The sequence below is a fragment of the Mus musculus genome, chromosome 9, assembly GCF_000001635.26.
Source record: "Mus musculus strain C57BL/6J chromosome 9, GRCm38.p6 C57BL/6J".
NCBI lineage: Eukaryota > Metazoa > Chordata > Mammalia > Rodentia > Muridae > Mus > Mus musculus.
In genome coordinates this window covers 42,182,145-42,210,108 of record NC_000075.6, presented here as the reverse complement: position 1 = coordinate 42,210,108, position 27,964 = coordinate 42,182,145, and the positions used below count along the sequence as shown (strand labels likewise).

Sequence of the window (27,964 nt, the reverse complement as noted above, 5' to 3'; positions counted from 1 at the left end):
CTTCTGACTCATCTCTGTGTCTATCTTTGTAACTCGCCTCTTTTCTATCTGAAGACCTGATCTGTAACTGGCTCACAAATTCACACGTTAGTGGTCCAGCCGTCAGGCTCTGTTCCCTGAGAAGGGACTCTGATCCCATCTTGCTCTTCGGCAGTAGGTATAGGAGGGTGAAGGGAGGCCAGTAGTGGGTGGCCATGCAGAGATATGGCTGTAAGTGGTAGTGTAAGGGAAAGTGGGCCAGCCAAACAAACAGCGCCAAGTATGTGGTTCATTCAACTATGGTTCTAGAATGGTACTTTCACAAGCTGCTTGAATGAACCACATGGATGTGACAGGGGTGCCAAGAGAGGAGTGGAAAGATACCACAAAGTGACTCATTCCATGTTCTCGTTCGGTGAGATGACAAAGTCCCAGAGCTAAGAGACCTGTTTACTTAGAATCACCCTCCTGGCTGCTCAGGCCCTTGGGATAAGTTCTTTATTTGGGCAAACCTCTCAGTCTTTTAAGCAGTTAGGCTCCTGCTAACACCAAGAGCTACCATATTGGTAAGTTTTCTTGTTGCTGCAACAAAGTTACCGAAAAAGCAAGGTGAAGGGTTTCTTCTGAATAACAGTTTCAGGCAGGTCTATCACGCTGTCTATCATGCTGGAGGAACCTGGTGGTCATGGTGACCAGATTGTAGATCCAGTGTGGAAGCAGAGACAGGTGAACGCTGATGAGCAGCTAGCTAGCTCCCCACTTCTATAGGACTCCAGGAAATGGAACTGCCTGCATCTACGGGGAAACTTGCTACCTCAACCTAATCTATTACAATCCCCCCCTCCCCCGACACACCTAGAAGTGTGTTTCCATGGTGATTCTAGATCTAGTTAAGTCAACAAAACCTCTCAGCCTCAGTGCTCACTGAAAATGTGTCAAGAAGAGCCCCTAACTGGGCCCTATGACTGGAGCTGAAGGTGGGTTAGAGACAGGAAATGGTTCTTCTGACTCAAAAGATGATTGCTTCCAGGGGTAGATTAATTTCCAAATGCTTCCTAACTATGTCTTTCTAGAAACTACAGTACCTAGTATAAGCATTCAATTTATTATATAAAATGATCTGCATTCAGATCCTGGCCTCATACTAACGAGAGGTTGTTTACCTTTCTAACCCATAGCTTTCTTATCTGTGATGGGCTCTAATGCTCACCTCCCCACAGAACTGCTATGTAGTATGCTATGATTCGCATGTGCAATGTCTTCCCCAGGCCCACTTCTCTAAGCAGCAGAACTATTGTGGAAGACTGTGGAACCTTAGAGGGTGGAGCCAAACTTCAGGAAGTGAGTCACTTGGAGTGGGCCTTTGAAGGTTAGGCCTGGCTTGTTCTACCATGAGTTCTGCCTTCTAATCCTCCCGGATGTGGAGAGCCCCACCACATGCTCCCACCGACACAGACTGAGCGTTTCTTCCTTGGCTTCCCCACTGTGGGGCGCTAAAACTCTCAGGAATCCTGAGCTCAAGCAAACCTTGCCTTCCTTGGGCAGTTTCTGTCCAGTATCACAGTCACAGCAGTGCAACAGTCACTGACATGGAGAAAATGAGACCTCAGCACAGTGTCTGGCTCCACACTCACCGGTAGCTGCCTAATGGCTTCCCTGAAGCCCAGTCATTCATTTCTTCTCTGACTCTACTTTCTGAGGTAGAGAGGGTACCCCAGAACACAAATCCCCAAAGCTGACGCACAGTCGTGTTTAGAAGAAGATACCCCTCACATCAACACTAGGTTTAAGAAGAACATTTGCTTCTAAGGTTGGCTCCCTGTAACTGGAGCCACCATGAAGTCCTATCATCATGTACCACCTGTGACAATGACCTCTACAGACAAGCTATGGAGACATATATATACATATGCACATATATGCACATAAACATATACACACACATACACATACAGTTACATATAAACATATAGCCACATATACATGTATATACACATATACACATAAACATATATACACATACACACATACATATGCATATACAGTTACATATCCAAATATAGCCATATATACATATAGATGCACATGCACATATACACACCTATACAGACACATATATACACATAAACATACACACATATGTATATACATACACACATAAACACACATGCATATACACACATATACACATATATACATACATACACACATATACACATAAACATATACATACATATATACATACATATACATATTGCATAAGGCTAGGGAAGACATTTAGGAGGCTCTTGAAGGAAAATATAGGAAAGCAAAATATTATTAGCATTCTAGTAAATCAATCACAGATGGTCTTCAAAATTAATACAAAAGCAGACTGCTCATTTTCAGTGAGTGCCCACCTTTTTAAAAATAACCTGAAAGTGTCCCGAGACCACCATCCACAAGAGTGAGCAGATACCCACCAGTTCAGCTGAAATTGTAAAAGAGAAAAAGAAAGAACAGAAACGGGTCTTTATTCTTTCCCTTGTGCTTGACAACAGAGTTGATGAAATCGCAGATGATGATCTCCTGGGATGTGGACTGTGGGTCCTTCTCCATCCCTGGAAATGCAGCTGGTCCGTGTGGCTGTTCTGTACTCAGAGGAAAGCTGTGTACTCAGATCCAGGGTGCCACTGTCACCCGAAGACCCCTGAGCCACCTTCCCAATCCTGCCTCCTGTAACCAGTGGCTCTTTCCACTAGAATTCTGTTTATGGTATAATTAATGAAAGCTAATGGCCCTTGCAGATACTTTGCCAGAGAGCCCCAAATTTAAACTCACACTGCTGATTAAGATGGGCTCTTCTCGTCTACTCTTCAGTGCCCAGCTCTGTAAAGCATTTTTAAAGCTTATAGGGCCTCCGAGAGCATCCTCAGTTATTAATCTCAGCATCAGCTCATTCTCTCTCAACCAATACTCCTTTAGAAAGCACACCGAAGGCCAAGCAAGGGGAAAGAGAGCCACTCTGTGTTCTCTTTCTTTATGGAGCAGGCTTCATGCCTGCTTCCTCCTACAGGGAGAAGTCAGCTGAGAGCTGCTGGCTGCATTGCCTAGGCCCCAAGTGTGTGCCTGCTCAGCTTCTAACACACAGTTAAAAATCATGGCTCATGCTTCACAAACATAAATATTTCAAAACCTCTTGCCTTGTAGCCTGCCAGATGGCTGTATCTCACACTTCCAATGTGACAGACTCCAAAAACCTCAAGGACTCAAGTTTGGGCTGGGGTTTATGATCCTGCAGTGGGGGTTAAGGGGGTGGACAGGGAATACAGCAGAGATCTGTCCAAATTAGAAAGAAAAACAAGTGGAAAAAAGCCTTGCGTCATTTGAGTAGAAGAATCTGCTCTAATGCGAGTTGTTTGCAGATAACACAATATAAAAAAATCCCAGTTAGCCAGTGTGGTTTTGTGTTACGTTTTCCTGGGAAGGCACAATGAATGTCCAGTCACCATAGATGGATGTGAGCAATAAATCAAAGTGTGACTTACCCAAGGCCAACTGAGTGAGACCAATGAGCTTTCTTATAGAGCCATGTGAGGGGTTACAGGAGCATGGTGACACCAGAACACCTTCAGGACCACCGAGTTCCAATCCATTGCAGTTAACCATATGTGTGTGTATATATATATATGTATATATGTGTGTGTGTATGTATATATATATGTTAGCATCTCCCAGGCTCAGTAGCAGCTGGAGAAGGAGGGCTCTCCGGTGATGGTCCCAAACCCTCCCTTCCACCACATAGCAAGCGTCTATAGCTCCATGGCCATTACCACAGACCTGGCTAGTGTTATATTGATCTGTTTTCATAGCTACCAGGGGCAAAGCCCAAGATAGCATTATGGTCCTTGGGAAAAGGTACCATACAACACATAGCCAGCAAACATTTTTCTTAAGGGCCTAGGGAGAAAGCTCATTGAATAAAGTGCTTACCTTGCAGGTTTAAACAGCACAGTTTGGATCCCCTGAACTGGGCATAGCAGCCTACCTGCAATCCCGGTTCTTAGGAGGGGAAGGCAGAGTATCCTGGGGAAAGCTGGCTAGGTAGCTGACCAAGTTTGTGAGGTTCAAGGAGGGATCCTGCTCCAATAAATAAAATGGAGAGTGAAGAAGATACTTAGTGTCAAACACTAGACTCCGAACACATATGTACACATGAGCATGGGGACTCACATGCAAACATGCATGCATAAAAAAAACTGTCATGTTTCTCAACTTCTGCACCAGTAGAATTCTCAAGTTCTACACCTACTCCTGCACGTAATCCCTCACATACGCTTTGTAAGAAAGCTCAACTGAACTCATTGGTCTCTTTCAGTTGAACTTTGGGGAGTCATACTTTGGTATCTCTTACAGGGGCAGACTTAAAGAACAGTCTCTTTGAGATGCAGACACTTTTGGATTCCATCCTGTTAGACAAGCTGCACACAACAGAATGACCAAGGGCGAGACCGAGAGACCAGGGAAACCGCTCAGGTTTGTTCATTTCCCTCAGGCCTGTGTTGACTGCTGCAAAGGGCATAGGATGGGGAGATAATTTGAGTTTCTGCTATCTTTATTTTTAGTATTTCTATCATCATATAAGTAATAGATATTCATCAAAAAAAGATTAGGAAGCAAGAATAAAGAAAACAAACCAAAGGTCACACACACCCACACACACATACACAAAATTTCATAACACAGAGAAGATCTTTGCTAACATTATTTCAGTGCATATCTTCCTGACTGTCTGTGTAACTATACGTAGCACGTGCCAGCCCTCCTCTGCACTATAGCAGAACACTGACTTCCATGGTATCTACTTTATTCTAGGGACTAAGGGTGGTCAGGAGGTTATCAGAATCCTGCAGGAGGGTGTGTAAGTCCTGTGCAAAACTCTCTGTGTTCAGGACAGTATTTTCCATGAAGAGCCAGATGTGCCTCAAGTGTCCCTAGCTTCCTCTGTCTTTTTCTCCCCGTCTCCACATCCCCTCCTTTCCCAGCTACCTCTCTTTCCCCCCCCACTACCTCTGCCTTTTGGCCCTCCCTCCCTCCTTTCCTCCCTTTCTTTCCTCCCTTTCTTTCCTCCCTTTCTTTCCTCTCTTTCTCTCTTTCTTTTCTTCCTTCCTTCCTTCCTTTCTCCCTTCCTTCCTTCCTTCCTTCCTTTCTTTCTTTCTTTCTTTCTTTCTTTCTTTCTTTCTTTCTTTCTTTCTTTCTTTCTTTCTTTCTTTCTTTCTTCCTTCCTTCTTTCTTCCTTTCTTCCTTTCTCACACAATCTCCCTCCCTCTCTTTCTCCCTTCCTTCCTTCCTTCCTTCCTTCCTTCCTTCCTCCTTCCTTCCTTCCTTCCTTCCTTTCTTTCTTTCTTTCTTTCTTTCTTTCTTTCTTTCTTTCTTTCTTTCTTTCTTCTTTCTTTCTCTCCTCCTTTCTCTCTTTCTCTCTTTCTTTCTCCCTCCCTCTCTCCCTCCCTCCCTCTCCCTTCCTCCCTCCCTCCCTCTCTCTTTCCTCCTTTCTCTCTTCCTTTCTCTCTTTCTTTCTTGAGACAAGGTCTGACTATGTAGCCTAGGCTGGTCTGGAACTCACAGAGATGCTCCTGCCTCTGCCTCCAGAGTACTGTGATTAAAGCCGAGTGCACCATGCTGGACTTTCCCTCTGCTATTTTATGGAATACAGTTTTCTTGTTGCCTTTCTCTTACTTCCTTCAGTCAGATCTCCTTGACACTCAAGGAGTGAACCGCAGAGAATAGATCACAGCTTAACAATGCAAATATAGTTACTCATTCTTTGTCTAAGAACCATCAGTGAGTCAGTAGATGGCCAGGATTCTGTCCCAATCTCATATAATCTGATTACAGTTTCCCTATTATTAGTTTTAATGGCCACAGCAAAACATCACCACTCTACACCAAAGCACTTCAGTGTCATACCAATACTCATTTTATCTTGCCTGGTCGTTCGCTCTACTCTTCCCTGTGCTTCCTTCTTGTCTGCCTTGGAAGCCATACCTATGTTTCACAACCAGTCAAGACACGTTACATCTTCTGGCAAAGCCAGCCAATCCCTCTTTTGTTTCCCACTCTGCTCTGCCCTGTAATTCAGTCTCTGCAATTGCTTATTTCCATGGCGGGGATTTAGATGCATGTCTTAACTGACATGGAGCTTGTAGCACTTAGCACAACGCTGGCCAGATAATAGACACAGGAAAAAATGTTTGATAATTGAATAACTGAATGTATGAATGACTAAAAGCAAAAGTTGATGCATGTAATATAAGGGGTCTATAGCAACAATCACCATTGAACGTGTCTAGGATAAGCAGGCTCTACTTTCTATCTATCTGTTCATCCCTTTCCTCACACTCCTCTCTCCATCTTGTTACTGCGCTGTCTCAACCTGGAGAGAGTGCTGGGCAGAAATAACCAGAAATTCTGGATGAAAGCTCATCCTCAGATATCCAGAACACTTAGAACAATCCCTCTTTGTGCTTTTTATCATCTAGCAACATTATCTAGAAGGAAGGGTCGCACAGATGCTGTCTATATCCATGGATTCTTGGCTCTCTGAAGACCAGGACTCTGTGCCTCTGCTCCATGATGCTGTCCCCCAAGGCAGACACAAGACATCCACTAGACACTGACTACCTGTCTAAGTGACTGAATTATCACATGTCAAAGGCAGCACAAGACCGAATATCCACATCTTGATGACACTAACAAGCCATCTAAACCTGTCCGGACGCATACTGTTGTTCTCTATGTCTGTTGACAGCTATTGATTCCTCTTGGCACAGCATTTACATTGTCCTACACAGTTCAGTTCATGACCCAGTCCTGACTTCGGCTTTAGGAGCGACAGTCCTGCAAATCAGTCTTTGTGTGGGCACTGGTGCTCTTTATCGTTACAGTTGAGAGCAACTAAGGATCGGCATAAGATAAAAACCTGTGTTTAAACCCACCTGACATGCTCAAGGAATAGAGAGAACCTCTATGCTTAATCAGAAGAAGAGAGTGTCGAGAGTGCCGGAGTCAGGGGAGGACTCCAAGGAGATGAGCGGGAGAGTTGGTTTTAAGATGAACAATAATTATATATTATTTGATGACTCTGGTGGTCTTGAAGGACTTTGTACAAAGTTAGGGGAGACCAGGGCAAAGAGCCAGCAAATAAAATAGTTCAGGCAAGGAGACAGGTCTGGAGAACTTCATGGGGAGTGGGTTTATCCAGATTAAACCAGCATCTCAGAAGTAAAGAGGGAGACCAGGAAGAGCCTGAAGCCGCCTAGTCTTGATGCTTAAGTATAAACTCTTCCATGCAGAGCTTTCAGGTTTAGCAAGGCCATCATCTCTCTAACCTTGGATTTCTTTGTCCATTAAATGTCTTCCTCCTACAGCTGTTGGGAGGATTAAGTTAGATGATTCATGAAAAGCACTTTGTACCAGGCAGGCCTGGCAGTAAATTTTTAATATCACTATTTCCTTTATTTGCAAGAGCAAATTAGTATTGGCTCCGAGCAGCCTCGATACATTAGCAGCAGCCATAGCCAAGAACAAGAAGCCCTTCTTCTTTGTTCCATGATCCTTGATGAAGATTTTCCAGATGCCATTGCCAGGAACTTGGACAGTTGGCCACACCCTCCCATGGGAAGCACTCTCAGTGGGCACAGTTAGGCATCTGACACAAAGAACAGCTCTCAGAAGGCTGGATTCGGTTGTCACACACAAGTCACCGAAGTGTAAGCACAGGGTGGCACCTTGCAGAGGTTGCTGATTGTGCTTCGTAAATGTGTATTTGCATTCATGCTTTCATGCTTGTGTGTGTGTGTGTGTGTGTGTGTGTGATATTCTACTGTGTTCTCCTGTTTGGGTTTTACATTCTACTGTCATATCAACCAATCTCTTGTTCATCTGTTAAGGGAGATTGACAAACCTTCAGGGAACATAGACCTTTAGGGAAATTCCCCAGAAAGCATACAAGAGATATATACAGATTGGATCTTTCTGAGGACACCAAGGCCTGTGCAGAAGACCCATGCAAACCCTTAACTATGTTCAGGGAAATATTGCGTACAAGTAAATCTGAGGTGAGAAAGGCACATGGGATAGAGGGAGAGGTACACGAGGAATAGTTACCAAGATATAGGCAGTTCACAGGGTAGGTACAGAATATTGTTTGGGATCCATGGACAATGGTAAGTTCTTTTCTCTCAGCTATGTGGTTTCTTAGCAAAAGTTTTGGCTTCCATGCTTGGTTGATCATAACAATTATTTGAAGATATTTCTGAAAGTGCAGAATGGGTCCTACTTTCATGGATGCCAATTCAACAGGTCTGAGAGGCTGCATCATGACAAGTCTCTCTCCTTGATGGCTCGCTGGTGCAGCTCTGCTAGGTGGGGACTGGCTGATAACCATACAGACAACAGATATGGCGGTGGTAACCAGTCCCTTAGAGAGGCAGATGCAGAACCCCATGTGAGACCAGAACCTAAGCCATTTCTCCAGCTCCTCAGAGGGAAGGACACAGTTGTCTCAGGTAAGAGGAGAATCAAAGTCACTGTCCAGAACTTAAGGCCAGATCAGAATGGACCAGACCAAACCAGATTGGACTAGATCTGATGAAATCATATCCCCATCTCTTCATTCCCAGAAAGGGTGAAGCCAGCTGAGCCATAATCCTACCACCGAATCACCTTTACATTACCATGTCACTAAGACTAGAGATAGGTTTGCTCAAACATAAAGCCAAAGAAGTCACACTGTTTGATATTAAGAAGGTTTACTGGCTATGAGCTGTGGAATTAAGAGATATATCATATCTTTCATTTCTTATGTCACCTCTTTGCTCGACTATGGTGGGGACTGCGAGCATGGCTGAGCAATGCTGTAACTGGTTTTTTCTAAAGCCCGTCAGTGCCTCCCATGAGCTGCTTCCAGCTAACATTAAGCAGAGCGTGGATAATAAGAGAGATCTTCTCCTGGGAGATGCAGGCAGTCCTCTGGCAATGTTAGCTCAAGGACTCCCCGACGGCCTTTGCAAGCTTTCTGCAGCTCCCATAGATCTCTACCATGTTCTCCAACTTCCTTCCTCTGGTCAGACTCATGTCCGAGTCTGACCAGCATGCTGTCCTTCCTGCAGTTTCCTTCATGAAGTCCTGACACATGTTGGCCCTTCTTCTTAGGGGATGCAGACCAGCATGGGCACTTTGGCAGATGTCCCGAAGCCCCAGCTGCCCTGCGGAAGCTCTTGGGAACTTGAAATCATGACTTTTGAAGACTGAGAGTCCTTTGGGGTGTGGAGAGGCATAGGGAAGGTGCAGAATAAAAAGATAGAGACAAGTTACTTAGGGCCAAGTGTCTGTGACTCATGAGTCAAGGAGACGTCTACTCACTCATTCCCCTGTGGTAGAAATCACCCTTCTTAGAGTTAGCAGAACTGAGGCTGAGGGAAGCAACATGACCCGCTCACATTCACGTAAGTTACACCAGTCAAGGCAGGGTATTCCTAATCTCAAGTCCTTTTTATTTCTGCCATACTGCAGAGATTGTCCTTAAGAAATACAGAGTAACATGATAGTTAAGAACAGGAAGTTTGGGGCTGGAGAGATGGCTCCTCATTACAGAGGCCCTGAGTCTAGTTGCCAGTACATACATGGCAGCTTACAACCATCCTTAACTCTGATTCCAGGGAGACCAGTGCCCTCCTGTCTGCTATAGACACTAAGCATGCATGCAGTATACACACATGCATGACTATAAAACAGTTGTATACATAAAATAAAAATAAATAAAATACATCTTTAAAAAATAACAGTAATGTTGAAGGACTGCCTTCTCTGTCCTTAAAGTAAGGATAATATACTTCATTCAGAAAGATTGATAAGTGCTGGAGTTCTAACAGAAGTAAATTGAGTTGTTTTTTTCTTTTCTTTTTCTTTTTATGTGTATCTAAAAGTTAAACATGAAAAAAGGAGGCTAGGAGGGTGTGGATTTCAGCTGTGACTGTAGAAGGGTCAGTATGTGTTCGCCTGGAACGTGGGTTCCTAGGCTGGAGAATCACAGAGGGGGAGGCTGTTGTAGGAGGGGAGGCTGTTGTAGGAAGAGAAGCTGTTGTAGGAGGGGAGGCTGTTGTAGGAGGGGAGGCCGTTGTAGGAGGGGGAGGCTGTTGTAGGAAGGGAGGCTGTTGTAGGAAGAGAGGCTGTTGTAGGAGGGGGAGGCTGTTGTAGGAAGGGAGGCTGTTGTAGGAGGGGGAGGCTGTTGTAGGAAGAGAGGCTGTTGTAGGAGGGGAGGCTGTTGTAGGAGGGGGAGGCCGTTGTAGGAGGGGGAGGCCATTGTAGGAGGGGGAGGCCATTGTAGGAGGGGGAGGCCGTTTTAGGAGGGAGAGGCTGTTGTAGGAGGGTAGGCTGTTATAGGAGGGGGAGGCTGTTGTAGGAGGGTAGGCTGTTGTAGGGGGTAGGCTGTTGTAGGAGGGTAGGCTGTTGTAGGAGGGTAGGCTGTTGTAGGAGGGTAGGCTGTTGTAGGAGGGTAGGCTGTTGTAGGAGGGTAGGCTGTTGTAGGAGGGGGAGGCTGTTGTAGGAGGGGGAGGCTGTTGTAGGAGGGGAGGCTGTTGTATAAAGGGAGGCTGTTGTAGGAAGAGAGGCTGTTGTAGGAGGGGAGGCTGTTGTAGGAGGGGGAGGCCGTTGTAGGAGGGGGAGGCCATTGTAGGAGGGGGAGGCCATTGTAGGAGGGGGAGGCCGTTTTAGGAGGGAGAGGCTGTTGTAGGAGGGTAGGCTGTTATAGGAGGGGGAGGCTGTTGTAGGAGGGTAGGCTGTTGTAGGAGGGGTAGGCTGTTATAGGAGGGGTAGGCTGTTGTAGGGGGGAGACTGTTGTAGGAGGGGAGGCTGTTGTAGGAAGGGAGGCTGTTTTAGGAAGAGAGGCTGTTATAGGAGGGGGAGGCTGTTGTAGGAGGGGAGACTGTTGTAGGAGGGGTAGGCTGTTGTAGGAGGGGTAGGCTGTTGTAGGAGGGGGAGGCTGTTATAGGAGGGGGAGGCTGTTGTAGGAGGGGAGGCTGTTGTAGGAGGGGAGACTGTTATAGGAGGGGGAGGCTGTTATAGGAGGGGGAGGCTGTTGTAGGAGGGGAGGCTGTTGTAGGAGGGGAGACTGTTATAGGAGGGGGAGGCTGTTATAGGAGGGGGAGGCTGTTGTAGGAGGGGAGGCTGTTGTAGGAGGGGAGACTGTTATAGGAGGGGGAGGCTGTTATAGGAGGGGGAGGCTGTTGTAGGAGGGGAGGCTGTTGTAGGAAGGGAGGCTGTGTAGGAAGAGAGGCTGTTATAGGAGGGGAGGCTGTTGTAGGAAGGGAGGCTGTTGTAGGAGTCAGACTGAGAATCTGAGTGGCTTCACTCCCCCTGCTGAGCACCATCTCTCAGGAAGGGATGGCGGGCTGGGGGGGGGGGGTGCAGGGGGTGCGGTGTGTGGGAAGCAGTGTGCTGAGAGTATCCTAATGCCTACAGAAGCCCACAAGTTACAGGGTGAGTCTTCATGCTGGAACCTGGCAAAAGCTGGTAAGAGCAGCTGGAATTTCCTCTGGTCCTTTATTGAAGTGGTAGCATGGAGCAGACTGATGGGCCTAACACAGCCTTTGCCCAGATTTTCTTAGACACAAGTTAGATCCAAGAACCTCACAGGAAACTGATTATTTGAAACCCCAGACCTTCCTTTCTTGGAGAAAAAACAAATTAGATGGTAAGTTCCATTTCTGTGAAATAGAACCATGGAAACCAATGACCCACAAAGTTCTTTCTGATGAGGCAGGAAATACAGAAGGTTTTAGCGTCAAGATTCTCCACCATGTCCAGAGAAGACGTTGAGTAACAGACATAAAGATGCTCAGGGGTATTCTTTCCTGTGGGAGAGTCTTGAATATTGCTGCCTTCCCAGGCTCCAGCAGCACAGACATAGCCCCAGCTAATCCAGGCACCAAAGCCTCAGAGAAGAATGCTAGGACAGCGACTGTCAGCAGACAGCCAAGGCTGGCCCACTGGTAACTCTCAGTTCAGTGTAGAAAGCATCCATTGAGCGTGTTCTATGCGCCCTCCACTTGTTCTTGCTGTCTGCAGCCTCAGAGCTAGGATTGCAAGAGGTAGTTAGCTGCCAGACTTAGGAGAGGGCAGTGCATCAGGGGCAATTCTCGCCTCCACCATGTACTGAGACATAGGAGGGTTGAACCTGCTTGCTGTTGGATGAGTCTGGAAAAATTAGGTACTAAAGATGACAGGAGAGTCTATCACCAACCAGCATGACCAGCCAGAGCTCCTTCCAAACATGATTGAAGTTTTTCGTTTTCTTTCTCCTTTTTTTTTTTTTTGGCATTTGTATGTGTGTATGATGTATGCATGTGGCTCTGTGTGTGCATACATTATACATGTGCTCACATGTTTGTGGATGGTATATATGTGTGCACGTAGAGGCCCAAGGTTAGCACTGGGGTTCTTTCTTGATAATTCTCTACCTTATTTACTGAGATAGAATCTCTCCAGTGAAACCAGATTAGTCTAGCTACCTAGGTTGGAAATCCTATCTCTGGCTTTGGGGATGTGGACTCAAACGGGCCAATACACCCAGCAGGTTTATGCAGGGTCTAGGATCCAGACTCTCATTCTCACTCTTATGTTAAACGCTCTAAGCACTGGACCATCTTTATAACCTCCTGCCCTGCTCACCTCTGCTCAGTAGGACTTGGGGATACTGTACCACCTGTCTGCCTCATTGAACAAGGTAATAGGAGTCCTTCCTCTATAAGACAGGAATCAAGGGACCATTGTGTGGTTCTGCTAGGGAAATCAGATTGGTGGTGAAATATTTGGCAAGACGTCTGTCATTCTGGAGGGCATTTCTGGACATCAGTTTAAGGGCTGTGCCTAGCTATAATGGTATTTTGTCCTTGGAATTTTTGCTTCTTTCATTCCGGGCCTTTCTCCTATCACCTGGTGGACTCCTCTGCCTGTCACACTGCTAAAAGGTCCCTCAGATGCTACCTAGTCCACGGTTTCCACCTCAATCCCTGTCCCCTGGTCATCCCTTGCCCTCTTCTCCCTCAACTCTGTATGCTTATTGGGCTTAAGTTTAAGTGTGAAGACTCCGTGAGTTCACAGCTGGGAACCTTTTAAATGAGGATTCTCGGGAAGCCACACAAAAAGTCTGCTCATGGAATCACTGGCTTGGGGACACCCGGGAGGTGGAAGGCAGAGTGAGTGAGCAGGCTCAGGTGGAGACCTTTGCATGACCCCCTTTAATTATCTTGGCCTGATGTGCCATAGTTGCCAAACCTGCTTGGCAGCTAGATCATCTGGAGAACTCCTGGAGGAAGAAAAAAAAAAAAGTCCTTGGCATCCCGCCAAGGGGGCGGAGGAGAAGTGAACCAATAACAGTTAAAGGTTAGGCAGCCTTGGGAAGCCTTTCTCTACCAAGAGCTGGGGCCAGGAAGACCAGCCAATAGGCATCTTTGACTTTGAAAGAAACCTGTGAGTTCCAGCCGGTGCTCTGGTGCTCTGGACATCTCCACCCCCACCATACTTCCTTGATACCCAGTGTAATCATTCTGGTAAAGACAGAATGAGCACCTTTGGATGCCCCTCAGCTCAGTCTTTCCATCTGTCCTAGTTAGCCTTGACCCATTAACTTGGCACATCCTAGAGCCACTTGAAGCAGAATTTCAAGTGATGAATTCCTTTATCAAGTTGATCTCCGTGAAAGGTTGCCCTGGTTTTCTTTATTAATTTAGGAGGGCCCAGCCCATGGTGGGCGGGCCAGTTTCCCGAGCCATTAGGTCCTGGGCTGGATAAGAAAGCTAACTAAGCTTTCTGGTGAGAGAGCTGCAAACCGCATTCCCCCATGGGTCCTGCTTCCACGGCTGTGCCCTCAGTTCCCGAGTGCCCTCTTGAAGGTCAAAAGACAAAATGACAGCAAATTTAGTTATAGATCTAGTTGTCTTTTATCTGTGATTTGTGACTTAAGGAATCCTCTATGCTGCAAAATTGGCTGTGTGCGCCCTTCGGACAACAGAAAGGCCGAGGGTTAATAAGGAAGCATTTAGGAGCTGGGATAGAACGGGAAAGCTGATTGGCGGACATCGGGCTGGGCTCTTCTTTGTAAGAATGAAGCAGAGGAGGCCTGCTTATTAGCCCTTCACTTGCTTATTTGGGTATTTGAATATCAGCCCAGCCCCACCTGATTAGTCAGAAGGTCAGATAAACAAACTGGTTTCGCTTCAGCAGCCTGCATTTCAGCTCCAGTGTAGCGCCTGCTTGATTCAATCTGTTGGGCCTCCTACAGAGCTTAGCCCAACCAGTGTACTCCCATGAAAGTTAGTGTGGTGGTTTGAATAAATAATGGCCCCCATAGGCCAAAAGGGAGTGGCCCTATTAGGAGGTGTGGCCTTGTCGGAGGAGGTGTGGCCTTGTCGGAGGAGGTGTGGCCTTGTCGGAGGAGGTGTGGCCTTGTCGGAGGAGGTGTGGCCTTGTTGGAAGAGGTGTGGCCTTGTTAGAGGAGGTCTGGCCTTGTCGGAGGAGGTGTGGCTTTGTCGGAGGGAATGTGTTACTAGGGGCTCAGTTTTGGGGTCTCAGAAGCTCAAAGCACTTAACTTCTTGCTGCCTGCCTATCCAGATGTAGAACTCTCAGCTTCTACTTCAGCACACATCTGCAGGCATGCTGGGATACTTCCTGGCATGATGACGATGGGCCAAACCTCTTAACTGTTAGCCACCCCAATTAAATGTCCTTTATAAGAGTTGCTGTGATCATGGTATCTCTTCACAGGAATAGGACAATGACTAAGACAGTCAACTTCACGTTACTATTGCAAGTATTCAGGACAATCAGCTTAGGAAGGGAAAAGATTTATTTTGGCTTATGTTTTTGGAGTTTTTAATGCCTTAGTGGGGTGGCTTCATCATTTTTGAGCCCTTGACAAGGGAGTATGTGAAGAAAGGAGGGAATGTCTGGCAAGAGAGGGCGTGGTAGAACAAAATCTCTTATGTCATCATGAGCCAGGGAGCAAACAAAGTGAAGAGGGGCCCGGGTTTCACAGCAGCCTAAAGGCTTTCTGTTGAGGTAGAATGGCGGCTCATCAGACAGATCACACCAGGCCAGCACAGTTCCACGGGAGAAGTTTACTGGGGGAGAAAAGAATGAAGGGGGGCGAGAAAGAAGAAGGAAAGAGAGAACGAAGGTCAGGGGGCTCGCAGGTAAGGGCTGGCCTAGGGGTGACGTCATTGCTGGATTTGTAAGTGACTGGCAACCATAAAGCTGGTTCCCGATGCCAACACTTTCTGCTAGACCTAAGTCCCTAAAGATCCTACTGTCTCTCAGTTGGTACTACCTGAGGGACCAAGTCTTTAGTTTTAAGGGACATTTGTGACCTAATCCACAGCCTGCTTCATACATTTATTTCATATAAATCACTTAGGAATCCGTTTAAAAACTGCCAGCATTATTCAAACTGATTAATTGGACTATGGGGTTCAATATCCCTGGTAATTCTAGCAGGCAAAGAGGTCCAAGGACCCAGCTTTAGGATACCCTTGTGGGTCTGCTGTGAAGACCTCCTCCTAACCTTTACAAGATGTTTTGCTGTCCTATCCCGATGAAGGAAAAAAGCCCTTTTCCCTCCATGAGAAATGATAATTGCTCATTTTGAAAGAGGTCATTTATCTCTCATTTCCCAACTCCAACCAGAGAATCCCTGTGGACTGGAGTCTCACGAGAGCAGACACTCTCCAGTGGAGGCAAACACCATCTGCCTCAGCAGTCATGGCTGACAGACCTCATGAGGGGACCAGCAGAACCCTGAATTAGCCAGAAGGATGAGTACTGAAATGGCCCACTTCAGGGTGGGTGTCTGTGATTGATTCTCCTGTCTTTTCTGCCACTCATTCATTGTAACTCATTCCTGGGTCCCACACTATGAGCACAGTGACTCTTTTCTGTATCTCTTCCAAATCGCCCCTGTTGCTACTAAGCTTCATTTTTCTTGGTGTCCTTATCAGAAACAAAGGAGAGTTGTTCTCACTTGTGGGAAGCCCTGAGGATCAGTGGCAAAACTGTGGACCTCGGTTGTGAGTAAACCCCTAGGTAATTTCTCTACCTCCGGGGTCGTGGTGAGCTACCCAGAGGGACATTTCATTTCAAGAGCTCAGACGTCATTGCTGTATGAGGAATAGCTTGTTCATCGCTGTTTATCTTCCGTGTTTTTTTATTTATAAAGTCAGATAAAGTTATAGGGGGAGAAGCCTGCATCTAATGAACACATCCTCACTTTCTTCCCCTCCCAGCCCCCACCAACAATAGCAGCACCCGAATGTCATTAACCAGAAAGAGAGATAAGTTCACGTATAACCTTGCTGTTTTCTGTAACCTATACAAACAAGGACAATGGGAGTCATGCCAAGCTGCTGCCATTTAATGTCTGTGGAATTGTTCTCGGGGACAAAGTGATTCTTTACAGGTTGATAAACTGAGCAGTGGCAGTCATTTGAAGACCCCAGGGAACTTTTGCCCGTGTCCTGTTCCTGTTTGCGTGTGATTGTGCCGTCTGTTGTATTCAATGCTATGCTGTCCCCCCCCCCCCCCGGGACCCAGAGAGAAAGAGAAAGACCAACCTGCTTGATGCCTAGGCAAACAGTGGAAGGGAAGCCTACAATCTGTTGGGCAGAATCTCCTTCTCTCCTCCCCTGCTGCATTGCTGCCTCGTTTCGTGTCTTTTTCAAGTTTTCCCCTTCAGGACAGCTCTGTCTTCAATGTTGTCTTCGGCAAACTACCAAAATAGAATTTATGATTCATTGACCCAGATTATGTTCCCTCTGACAATATCTGCAGAAATTCTGCTCAACAATGGCTTGCTGACTTTACAAAAAAAAAAAAAAAAAAAAAAAAAAAGCATACATCGCTTCCTGGAATTCATCCGCATCACAAGGCTGACAGAAGAGCAAATTAAGTGTTATCTTCTCCGGAGTCCTTGATGAAGAACACCCTGGTCTTGGCAACTCACTATGCATTTTTGACAAGCTTCATGAAAGAGGAACCATTAGGGGCTTTCTGTAAATTGCAGTTAAGTCTGAGGTATGTATGAGAGACCATGTTCCTAAGTGTCTTCCCAGGGAAAGACGTAAGCAATGTCTACCCCTTCGCAGTAAGGTCCCAACTACAAACTCAGGTAGTTTGGCCTACATTTACCCAGAGGAACAATGGAGTTTATTGAGCTTCCTTATAGAGCATCAGTAAGAGGTTTCTTACAGCCGTGTGGGTGCTCCTCCTTCCCAACTGACAATATCTGGAAAGCCTGCACCCAGCATGGTACTAGCCACATAGAGGAGCCTCTCCCTAGTCTTCCCCTGCCTATATACTCTAGTCCTTCCTTGAGGACACCTGCAATTAAAGCAGAGTTGCTTAGCAGGTGATAGGGCGTAGATGGCTATTCAGGAGAGGGGCTCGTGATCTACCGCACCTCCCATGAAGGGGTCTAAGCAAGTTAACAGACCCAGTTCGGATCATCGTCTTGAAAGGGGACATAGCTAAACTCCCTCAGATGGCAGTTGGTTGGCACAGAGGACAGTCACTCATACCAGGCTACACCCTTGTTTTCTAGAGCTATAGCTCTAAGGACAGGTATCTTATGTTGCCCTCCAAGCTCCAGGAGGCTTCCCAGATGCTTTCTCAATAGGTAGTGATGCCTAATGCAGAGCACACGACCTCTGTCTTTGATTTCACTTGCCTGTAAAAGTGGAGCCCCAAGGTTGACATCAGGAATCTTCCCCAATTACACTTCCACAATATTCATCCAGGCTCACTAGAACCCAGAGTTTGCTGAACTGGCTAGTCTAACTAGCCCTTCGCTCCTGGGATTTATTGTGTCCTTCCACCTTCGAATGCTGGCTTGCTGCTGAACCCAACTAGCGTTTACATGGATTGTGGGTATTCAAACTCCAGTCTTCATGCTTGCATTCGAGCCCTCAATTCTCTGAGCCAACTCCTCTATTTATCTTTTAAGAGCGAAGAAACGAAGCATGTTTGACTTCCCGTAAGAAATAAACTTTTCCTTTTTTGTGTCCTTTGTGAAGTCTTACATACTCTTAGGCTGGTCTTTGCTTCTCCTGTGTTTATCTAGAGATCTTCTGTCAGAGGAATTCTCCAGTTCTCATGGGGAAAGCACAGGCCCATCCCTGTAGCCATGGTGGAAGGTAGAGGGTAGTCCTATGGTTTAGAACAGAGACAGAGAAGATTATTAAATTCAGGGAAAACTTCCTTAAAAAAAAAATCTCCCTTTTGAGCAGAGCATGTAAATTGCTTGGTAGGATGCTGGCCTAGCAGACAGGAGGCTCTGGGTTTGATCCCTAGAACTAAGTTTATATAGTTCTGGTTTACTTTATAGCACGGTGATCCTGGCACTAAGGAAGTGACCGCAGGGTGATCACAAGTACAAGACGTTCAATTACAGTGTCCAAACTCTTTCTGTGTCTCTGTCTCTCTCTGTGTCTCTGTCTCTCTCTCTCCCTCCTTCTCTCTCTCCCTAACCCTCTCCCTGTCCCCATCCTCTACCACTGCCGTTTTCTCCTCTTCCTTCCACCCTGGCAGAAACAGTCACCGTGTGTCCCTCTTTTCCTCTCCCTATATGTAGGTGTCAGTTCCCTCTGGCCTGCCTTTATCTTCTCTCCTTCCTTCTTCTCCATATATCCTGATCATTCCAAGTTCTCACTCATGCAACAGCTTGTCCCTGGCCTTCCAGACCCTGCTTGGGCACCTCACTTCCTCCTCAATGCAAACTAAAGAAGCCCTAGGATGGAGCTGGGCTTTGGAGCTTGGGGTCACCATGGGTGGATACTTCAAGAGGATTCGTGTGAGAGGAAATCTCACTCAAGCAATCATCTAAAAGTCATTACTTTATGAGGACACGGTTCTGTAGCTCAGAGAAATGTGGCTCCCTAAAGGACAGTCCTTTGTCATGCTGAATGCTTTGAACTGCAGGTGTAAGAAAGGCCTCAAATCAGCTTCTTTCTGATCTTCCTCCTGCTCCCTTTTCCTCCACAAGGCAACCATCCTCTCTAGAACACCTCTTCCTTCCAGTAGGCCACAGAGACTGTGTTGCAGTAAATCTCCAACCCAAATATGTCCCAGCAATGAAAACACAACTCAATTAATATGAATACATGCTGTGTGCCTAGATTGGGGAGATCTGCCGCTACACTACCATCTACTTCATCTATGAGACCCCTTAGAACTTGCAGTTTTTCCAGGCCATGTGCTTCTGCTCCTCTTTTCTTCTTCCTCCTCCTCTGTGTCCTCTCCCTCTTCCATTTTCTCCTTCTTCTCTCTCCTCACCTTCCACTCCACCTTCTCTTTTATATGCCCAATCATCAGCTCTCCTCTATTTTACAGATTAAGGTGGGGAGCAGTTTTACAGGAAATCACCTGAGTACTGACTCATTACTTGTTCACAGCCACTCACAGGAGAACGGAATTAACATCAGATATAATTAGCCTCAGGCTATCCACAACAAGACTGTAGAAACTGGACCCCCCCACACACACTCTTTCCCAAAGCCCCAAACCTAGAAATATAATTCTAATCTTCCCTTCACCTTCTGGGCAAGAGATGATCATAAAGAAGTGGTTTTACCTTTCTTATAGACTATGAAACCTTGATTTTAGAAAGAGTCCTTTCTTAGCCAGAGCTTTTGAGAATGCTGCAAAGGAAACAGAAAGAACTGGACAGGCATGCCCTGCTGGGCTCCCCTTCCTACAGTCTAGGAACTGTAGCATAATCCATACCTTTTCCACACAATGGCATTTTGACATGACTGCTTATTCTTTATCAAACCTAAGCATAAAAATTGAGGATTGTTTTCATTTATTGTAATGTATATACCCTAGTAGGTAGACTATACTCTAATGGATGACCACACGCACATGACTACGTGGGCAGCACAAATTGGAATTAATTAATTATTGGGGAGAGAGAGAAAGAGAGAGAGGGAGAGAAAAAGAGAGAGAGAGAGAGAGAAAGAGAAAGTTGGAAGAATGTGGAGGTGAGGGGTAGATCTTGGAGGAATTAAAGAGCATGTGTGCATGTATGAGGTTCTCAAAAAAATTTTTTAAAGTATATATGTATGTAAATATATATGAAGTTGGCATTTCTCTGGGTCTTTACTTGTTTTGAGTCTCACACCTCCCAGATAAGCTTCAGACTTGCTAAGGAGCTGTAAATGACCTTGAACATCTGCTTCTCCTGCTTCTCTTCCTAGTGTTGGGATTTCAGATCTGCACCACCACACCTGATTATGTAGTTTTGGCGATCAAATCCAGGGTCTTTTGCCTGCTAAGTGTTCTAGTTTCATTTTGTTGCTGTGACAAATAACTTGACCAAAAGCAACTTCAGGGAGGAAAGAGTTTATTTTAGCTTGTAGTTCAGAGTCCATCACTGAGTGAAAAAAAAAAAAAGAAAGAAAAAAAGAAAGAAAGAAAGCAGGAATTCAAGGCAAGCTTGCTATCCCACAGAGCCTTGCCTCTGGAGCTCATTCGCCGATGAGGAAGCAGAGCATGAACCATGAGCAAATACTGCTTGCTGGCTAACTTAAAAACCTGTGCTAGCTAGCGGTCTTATACAGCTCAGGACCAATTAACCAGGAACTAGTTCTACCCACAGCAGGGCCCTCTTACAACCGTGAACAGCCAAGATACTCCTCCGTAGACATGCCCACAGGTTAGTCTCATGTAGGCAGTTTCTCTCTCAGATGACTGTAGCTGTGAAGTCGGAAGTCTAAGTAAGCTAAAATACTAGGCAAGTACTCTATCCACTGAGCTCCATCCCCAGTCGGAATCTTCACTTTTGAAATCTCCCATGTCACATAAAACATTAGTCAACATCTTACACTTTCTCGTTAATGCATCTTTGGTTATTGGAGTGTCAATTATGACCCTGATGACAAGGAGGAAAGATACTCCACCTTCTACCTCTACCTGTGATTGATTGATTGATGTCATTCATGAGAATGGCATACTTTTAGATCACAGAGGGTTACTGTATGCCACTCAGTATAGACACCCTAGAGCAGACTCAGAGCACCAGTACAAGTTCTGGAAAACACAAGACCATCACCGTCGCTATGCAGTAGGAGAGGCCATCTATCTCTAGGCACTACTTCCTTTCAGGATAATCGCTGCCTTACTGCCTTGGGCTCACCACACATTGGCGTTCATTGAACGCCAACTCTGTGCAGGATGTGGTTAAGGCCTTGAGAAGCTGCCTATGGTATCTAAAAAAGGGTGGATTTGCTGAGCTACACCCTGGAATGGCAAAATGTCATAGCCCACAGCTCTGGAATCCTGGTTGGAGTTCAGAGCTTGAATCTGCAGTGCAATTACAGAGGATATGAAAACTGTCAAAGGTTGGATTAAGCCTAAGAGTGGCAGTCCTTGATGACCCAACTCCAGGGCCAACAGATCCTTTACAGTTAGAACCCAGGTCTAGCTCAATCACCAGGACCTTGAATGAGAATACCTTGTTCCCCAATGAGAAATCAGAGCTCTCCACATTGACTCTAGACTTTAAATCTAAACAATATTCCCCCCAGCTCCTTACTGCTTATCCACTAGTCTAAACCCATCCACCTTCCAGAGAAAGCAGCTGGTGCTACTGTAGAGGCACCTCCTAGGAGTCATCTGTGCCCACTGGGATCTAGTCCCCCTGCCCCTCATCCCCCAGACTAACTTCCTTGTCACTTCAACCTATCCCAATGTCATAACCAAACATTCCACCTGCATCATTTACTGCACACCCGGAAGGACTTGTGGAGTAGGCAGAAGGAGATGTAGATCAGTCTCCTGACTAGTATTGCCCTACTACATGCTTCTCTGTATTATTACCACTTCAGAGTCCCATCCATGCAGGGACCCCTGTCAGCAGCTGAGCCCTTTCAAGTCAGAGAGAAAGCTCAGTCCTCCCATGACTTAGCATCAGGCCACCAGAGCACAGAACATTTGGTGTGTCCCTTATATAAACTCTGGAAGGGCTGAGCTTCCTAGTTTCTGAACGCAGTCATGTTTACTTATGCTGTTGTCTTGGTAGAGTTCCCAGACATGACGGGGCCTGAAGGGAGCTTATTATAGACTCCAGACAAACTGGCTCTGTGGGTCTGATATGCGAGGCCTAACCTGTTTCTTAGTAATTCTGAGGCAGCAGGTACATATGCTACCATTCAGAAACAATCAGTGTACAATGTGACTGTGGATAAGTTAACATCCTCCCTGAATTCTCAGTGGTGACTGTCATTTTGGCTTGTCTGAGTTGGCCTGAGATCCATATGAATCCAATGATCATGGCCAAGACACTATTTTTCCAAGTGACTAGTTCTGTGCGCCTTGAATTCAGCCTCTGGATCTGAAGAGTGCAGAGAGCAGAGCAGAGGCACCTAGTGTGGAACCGCAGCCATGCATGAGGAGACGCTACAATGAGCTGGCTTGCCCAAATGGTGCTCACCAGCCTTGTAAACTCAGGGTGGGTGCTGGGGGTTTGTGGAGAAGGCCTTGTGCATGCTAAACACACACTCCAGCCCTGGGCTGCATTCCCAGACTGGCTTCTATTTTGAATCTTGGCCATCTGTTTCCTCCCAGGACCCTGCTCTCTCATATGGCTTCCTCTACAGGTTAAAACATATAGTTCCCAAATACCAGGCACATGCCAAGTATCTCATGAAATTTTCTGTGGTGTCTCTCTCTCTCTCTCTCTTTTTTAATTGCATTTTTACTTTGTGTGTGTGTGTTTGTGTATGTGTGCATTCATACCACAGTGCTCTTGTAGAAGTCTGAGAACAAAACTCCAGAGCCCATTCTCTTCTTCCACCACATGGGACCTGGGAATTTAACTAGGACTATCATTCTTGGATGCAAGTCCCTTTATTTTCTGAGCTGTCTTATTGGCTATCTTTTGTGTGTGTGTGTGTGTGTGTGTGTGTGTGTGTGCTTCACAAGTACAACTAAGACAAAGACTCCAATCAGAAGACAAATAGAGCAGTCACTGCCATCAAACCATTCATCAATTCCAAACTTGGATTCTGAAAGTGTCTTCCTGCAGATCTCGTTGGATCTAATTTTATATATATATATATATATATATATATATCACCAAGAGAAGGGACATACACTCCATGGCTGCCAGCAGGGAGTGACCACAGGCACTTTCATGCACTCACACAATGGAAAATCATGATGCCCTAAACTAGAATGAGAACAGTTTTTATGCTTTAGTTTGGAAAATGTTTTATTGAAATAATGGTAATTGAAAAAGTAAAATCAAAATATACTGTCAATGACAAAGCATATGTATTTGTTTATATCAAATCTTCTCTTCATTTTTGGAAGACTGATTTAAAATAACATTTGCCTCTGAGATGGACTAACTCACTGGGGAAGAGGAAAGATTTACAGATAGTCTTTTAAGCTGAATTTAATGAATAACCTATTCAAACCATTAGATGGAAAATACAAACTGGGGGCAGTGGCTCACATCTGTGATAGACTGGGGGAGCAGGAGTTATTACCTTGGGCTGCACAAGGCCCTATTTCAGAAAATAAAAGTTAAAAGAAGGAAGACAAAAAGAAAATATTACATTCATGAACAACTCAAGGGTTTAGACAGACTGAGGGAAAACTTGGTAGTCTGAACAAAGCTAAACTCAAACTTATTTTTTATTCGTTTAGTTATCTTTTATTAACAGATTTCTCTCTCTGGTCATAACTCACTCACCCTATTTTTAGGTATGGTCTGAATTGCAAGGACACACATCAGTTGCACAGCTGGAGCAAACAGCTGGGAAGCCTGTCTGGGGAGACATCTGCCTGAGGTGGCTGGTGAGCCAAGAATGAGGAGTGGTCACACTTTGCAGCCCAGGCACCTCCTGAGAATGACAGCCCTCCAGTCAGATCTATCCTGAGAGGAACCTAGTGCCTGCCACAGTCCCTTGCAATGTAAGTTGATGAAGTTGATTTCACAGTCCCTGATCCCTGTAGCCACACTTTGTAACTGTCTTCTCTCCTTTGGCTTGTGGTCCTTCTCTCACCAAGGCATAGACCTGTTTCTCCACCTCTTGACTCTGGGTGGGACTGTGAACTAGATCTAGCCAATCAGATGAATAATGGTGATTCTCCCTCTCTCCCTCTCTCCCTCTCTCCCTCTCTCCCTCTCTCCCTCTCTCCCTCTCTCCCTCTCTCCCTCTCTCCCTCTCTCCCTCTCTCCCTCTCTCCTGCTTTGGGCCGGGGCTGACCCATTAGGGCCTGATGCTCTAGACATTTGACCGAGCCGTTTTACTTGACCTGTCATAAGGTCAGATGTATGAGAGAGACTAGATGTCTATCTATTCCATACCTCAATGCATGCTGTTTTCTGATGCTGTGCTTCATGGATATATCTGAAATGGCATTTTCCCAGTCTGGGTATCAGTCCATCCCTTCTTCCCTGTCCCCTCTTCCTGCCCTGTCTCTAGTGCTGCTACTGATGCCTCTTCTTGTCTGTTGCTATGTTGTTGGTTTTTCCCCTCCTTGTCCCATCCGTCTGTAAGATTTCCACCCCAGGTCTTTGGGAGTCTTCTTTTCTTTATGAAGACTCTGTGTCACGCCTGACTTGTGCTAATAACATTTGTATGCCTTTCTCCTGGGCATCCATTTTATTCAAGTTAATTCTGAGCCCTAGGGGTGGGGAGAGGAAAGCTTGGCTTCCTCTACATGATCCCTTTCAGTCCCTGTGGTAAGCTCCGCGTATTCAAAAACACCCATTTCGTACCACTTCATTAATTTGTAGTCTCTGACCTCAAGGGATGCACAGTCCTGGTTGGGGGTGGGGGTGGAGGCAGACAGAACCTAAGATGTGAGCCAACCATTATCCAGAGGTGAGAGAAGAAACTCAGCTGAGTCTCAATGAGTGGCAAAGCTTACTAGAAATGACCTCTAAGTTGTTTTCAAGGACAAATGAAAGTTTGGGGGTGGGGCCGAGGCAAAGAAATTGGAAGGGGTTTCCAGGCAAAGGGTCTGAGATAAGGGGAGACATAGGTCAACGAGTGATAGACACACAGTGACATTTTCCCTCTTTTCTCTCACTCCCAGCCCTACCTGGCTTCACACCCTCACAGCCTCCTGCTTCTATGGATCCCACGTGCTCTTACATGGTCTGTCAGCAGTCTCTTCTTGTCTGGCTGCTCAGAGTAGCCCCAGCCCTGCATTACACCCCCCCTGCACTTTAACAGGATCCTGCCACAGTGCCTCTGCACCTCAGAGTCTGAGGAGTGCTTCATTATTGCACCAATGTTAGAGGGAAGGCCGGTAACCTTCCCGGCCCTGTGGCCCTTTTAATAGTAAATTTCATGAGCTGTGAATTTGCAAAAAGGCATGTTCTCTGCCCTGACACTTTGAGCTATCTTCTCATACAGCTCTTCTTGACAGCATGTCTTAGGGAGCTAATTAGGCTATGGTGTGGGGCTGGTTCTTTGACTCATTTCTACTGAGCACCTAAGAGCAGAATCTCCCCCCAGCACTCTGTAACCTAGTATAGGGTCGAAGGGTCGAAGGCTTACCATGAACAACCAGCTAAAGGTTTCAAGCCTCACTTTGCTCCTGGCTAAGAAGAAGGATGGGGGAGGGGCATCCCTGAGCTTCAGTGTTCTCATTACAAAATGAGATTGAAGGTCCATTGTTAAGGATTAGAGACCATAGGTGTGCTACATGTGACAGGTGTGCTATGGGGACAAAGCCAGAATTATACAGTAGGCACTACTTAAGAAATGACATAGAACCACCCTGATGGTGCAGAAAAGGGGTGGCATATGTGAAGGGATCAGAGCAGACTGTATTCAGACAGAGCTAGCACTGGAAAAGGCGGCTGAGCACTAAACAGAAAACTGTACACAGAGCTTTGTAGGCAAAGGAAGTTAAATACATAAACAAATTCTCATAGACAAGCTTGCATATGGCATATTTGGGAGACCAAGCACTCATCTGTCCCCCCTACACACACACACACACACACACACACACACACACACACACAAACACACCCCTACACCGCCATCCAGTTTGTGAATTTGGGGGGGAGGGTAGGGTGGGAACATTCTTTTTAAAAAAAAAAACAGAGCTCTCAAAAACATTTTTTTTTTTTTACATTGACTAGGTTGCCTTTGCTGTAAAGATGAAAATGATGGGAAATAAATTTTTCCAGAAGATCTGGTCCATATGCTGCTGCCCGCCATGGCTGGAGTCTCGGATTCAACCATTGTGTTGGCTGCCTGCTGCCCAGACTGAGTGGGGTGAACTCAGGACAGAGCCTTGCTTTGGCATGAATACCTCTGCCTTCTCTTGCTGACACATTCCCTCCACCACTCAAGAATGCACAGAGCCCTTGCCAGGTTGAGAATGCCTGACTGTGACAGCAGCGTTTGCAAAGTAAAGAGCCTATTTATGAAGATAATGGCAGTGCCCAGACCAGGCCCACCGTGGGAGAATCTTGGCTCGTAATTAGCAAGAACAGTGCATTTTAATGAGGATGCCTGGTAGGCAGTCGGCTCCTGCCTGGACTGCCAACAAATCTGGGCCAGAGGGAGTGTTGGCAGTGAGGACAAGGAGCAGGTGAGGGGAACAACATAGAAGAAAATGTGCTCATCTTTCGGAAACTTGAAAGCTTTAGGATGGTTTCATTTCCCCATTACCCTGGCTGTCGTCCCTTGGGCTGTTTCTCTGGAAGCAAACAGCTTGGAGAAGATATATCAGATCTGGTAACTAGCAATCCCAAACATTGCTGGAGTGAACAGCAAAGGCCTAGGGGCCTTGGGGTGGAGGCTCAGAAATGTGGGCATTTTATTTTTCCTGAAAGGCAATTAGGCCATTGCTATGAAGCCTGTGGAGAAACTGGAATCTCAAAGCTTTCTGAAGAGAACAGCTATGGCTTTTGAAGCTGTGAGCCCTGGTGGAGGTGATCATTATTACCAAGGTTAGCTTAAGTCAGAGCCTTTGAGCTTTGTTGCTGGAGGCTGACAGACTACCGCTGAGGGGTATGACCTAAGGAAAATGGGACTTCTCAGCCTCTCTGTTGTTTCAGAGTTCTGGCTCAGGGAGAATGGGCTTCCCATTGAACAGGGTGAATGTTCATGCATAGGTGATTATAGCAATTCCAAGATAGGTGAAGGGACTGTGATATGCCGAATCCTGGGTACCACGAGCGTCTTAGTCAGTGTTCTATTACTGTAAAGAGACACCATGACCATGGCAGCTCTTACAAAAGAAAGCATTTAATGAAGGCTGGCTAACAGTTTCAGAAGTTTAGTCCATTGTTGTCACGATGGGGAGCATGGAGGCATGCAGGTAGACATGGTGCTGCAGATGCAGTTGAAAATTTTACTTCTGGACCCACAGGAAACAGGAAGAGAGAGATGGAAAACAGGAAGAGAGAGACAGGAAACAGGAAGAGAGACACACACTAGGCCTTGCTTGAGTTTTGAAACCTCAAAAGCCAACCCTAGAAACATACTTCCTCCAACAAGGCCACACCTCCTAAACCTTCTCAAGTAGTGCCACTTCCTGATGACTAAGCGTTCAAATACATGAGCCTGTAGGAGCCATTCTTATTCAAACCACCACAGCAAGAATTCTCAGGTCAGACGGATGAAGGCTATCTTGTTATATCTGATATATAAGGGACAATCATAGAAGCCCTTAACGAAAAACGAAAGGGATACTTATAATTACAGGTATCGAGTTGGGTGGTGAACTCAATTCAGATAGACCACGGCAGTGGGTTCAGTTCAATGTTTGCAGGCAATTTGAAAAAGCAGAGGTGATCTTTAGAAGTATTAATAAAAACCACTATCAAAGTAAATTAATGAAATGTGTCAGATGCTGAAGAATGACTCAGGTGTTAAAAGCACTGGCTGCACCTTCAGAGGACCTGGGTTCAAGTCTCAGCAC

At 46.0% G+C, this 27,964-nt stretch overlaps 2 long non-coding RNA genes across 2 annotated transcripts; one reads left to right on the top strand and one right to left on the bottom strand.

Annotated features, from left to right (window-relative positions):
- Positions 1-877: 877 nt before the first annotated feature.
- On the top strand, positions 878-27,871 carry 4930546K05Rik (RIKEN cDNA 4930546K05 gene). Its single transcript, NR_040754.1, has 7 exons — positions 878-956; positions 4,375-4,494; positions 8,320-8,525; positions 15,701-15,855; positions 16,012-17,083; positions 23,774-23,983; positions 26,175-27,871. It is a non-coding gene; the product is annotated as an RIKEN cDNA 4930546K05 gene (long non-coding RNA).
- On the bottom strand, positions 14,850-18,214 carry Gm36390. The gene is made up of 3 exons (XR_870672.2): positions 18,092-18,214; positions 16,624-16,778; positions 14,850-15,138 (listed from the first exon to the last, which is right to left on the bottom strand). It is a non-coding gene; the product is annotated as a predicted gene, 36390 (long non-coding RNA).
- Positions 27,872-27,964: the final 93 nt, after the last annotated feature.